This window comes from Lathyrus oleraceus, chromosome 4 (genome assembly GCF_024323335.1).
Source record: "Lathyrus oleraceus cultivar Zhongwan6 chromosome 4, CAAS_Psat_ZW6_1.0, whole genome shotgun sequence".
Classification (NCBI taxonomy): Eukaryota; Viridiplantae; Streptophyta; class Magnoliopsida; order Fabales; family Fabaceae; genus Lathyrus; species Lathyrus oleraceus.
Window position 1 is genome coordinate 484,606,546 of NC_066582.1, and position 2,232 is coordinate 484,608,777.

A 2,232-nucleotide genomic window follows, 5' to 3' on the forward strand; every position below is an offset into this window, starting at 1 on the left:
GTGTTTACATTTGTCCCAAGCAGGAAAAGTCCTTTGAATAAGGCAATTGGTAGAATCCAAGAGATATGCAACCTATCTCCTACTATTCTGTGAGTCACTCACCTTGCTCACACCACTTGTGTTGATGCATAATGAGTAAAAACCCAAGATCTATCGAGTCAATAATCTGTGGAGAGAGTTCCATCTTTCTGAACTCCCACACCTTCTGATATTCAAATGCTCTCCCTGGCCAGGGATAAGAGCAATGAGGCACACCCCTCATATCTTTTCATCTGCTTCACCTTGACCCCTCAATGGCAAGGTTAAGAGCACCATTAACCCTATTCCAGTTGGCTTCAATGCCTAACCTTTTGTATGAGCCTGATTGTTTGGTTATAGAGTGTGCTGAATGCCTTTGATTGATTGATTACTTGCCTCATATACACATGTCTGCTTGCATGCTTTGTACATTTATCATCATTAATTGCTCATTAGTGCATGATCATCTCATTTGTCTCTGTGATATATCTTTGTTGTTTGCCCATTGAGGACAATTGTAAGACCATTCTTTGGCCATTGTTCCTATGATATGGAAGTGAGTATAAGACCATCTCATTGGCCACTCATCTTCTCTTTACTTGATGCATTTGCATTTGTTGTATGTGAGGATGCAATTGTAAGCTCGTGTAATTTGGCATTTGTATTCCTATGATCATATGTTGGAGGTTAGAGTAAGCCCAGATAAATTGGCATCTGACATCCAAATTTTGTCTTTGTTGTTGGAGATTGGTATAAGCCCAGATAGATTGGCATCCGGTATCCGCTTTCATTTCTTTGTTGAGGAGATTAGTATAAGTCCATAGAGTGGCCTCTAATATCCGGTTTTGTTTTAGGAGATTGGTATAAGTCCAGTGATTGGCATCCGGTATCCGCTTTTGTTGACTTTCTTATTTTGCTTTGCTTGTTTGTTATTACCCATTGCCTATTCCAAAGGACACACTTGAGTCATCTTCGATATGATTTCAAGAGGTGAACCTCCTAAGAAGTTTTACACTCCATCTTCATCCATTCATCCCCATTATGTCCTAAACCTTTTCACACATTACTTTCAAACTTGAGATAGATATTGTGCAAACATCTTCATGCTTTCAAATTAAAAACCTGGACCCCAAGTCCTTGACTTTTTTTTCAAACTCCATTTCATAATACTTCTTTGAATTAATCTTAACCATACTTTGACTCTACTTTCATGGATACTCATAATCAATTAATTCCACCCATTCGATTGTTTTGTGGCTTTGTCCATTCTTGCTAAATTTTCATACATGAGCTATAGGTTTGATTTATCCTAGTTGGTTGATGTCAATCTCACCTATTTGTCCTTAGTTGATTGAATTGTAAGTCTTCCTTGCTTATTATAGGGTTAACCCCTCACTAGCAAGTCGAAGCTGTTCTCACATGGTGGACTTGTTGTTTGTATAAGGTTGAGTTTTCTGTCGTGGATAACGTAAGACCTTAGGGCTTGTGTTTTAAAATTGAACTCACAAACTTTTGGAAATCTTTTAGCCGAACTACGGCGTTTTGATCCTTACCTTTGATGGAAGGTACGTAGGCAACGGGTTCATCCGTTCGAACACAAAAACAATAAAAAGTGTATATTCTTTTCTCATCATCCCAATCATGTTTGCACAATAAATATTTCATAACAAATAACAATTTTATACAACAAGTGTGAAAAGGGCTCCCTAGGAGTACCTAGGACGTAGTGGGTGCCTAACACCTTCCCATTGCGTAATTTACCCCTTACCCAGACTCTCTGATCTTTTTATTAGTTTTCTACGTGTAAAACTTCTTAGGCTTTTGTTCGCTTTTTAGCCAGTCCTTTGGATAAATAAAAGTGCGGTGGCGACTCGAATTCATTGTATGCTTTACTTATGGTTTAATCAATAAATCATATAGCGACGAATACACCGCTACAGCATGATGTGAAAATTTCATCTAGGTCACTCATGTCCCTCAGTATGCTTTGTGGAGTGCCCATCAACTGTCTTTATGGTTATCCAGTTACGAATAATGTTTGATCAACAACAAAGCACTCGACAATATATCTAGGGTCCATAGTGGTTTTAGGTCAAAGAGTGGTATATACCACTATCACCATGAGAATAACTTATGACACTTTGCATAACATCCTATGTAGTATTCTCATAAAGGGTCAATCCAGTATAAATATTACTACTAATATCCATACCT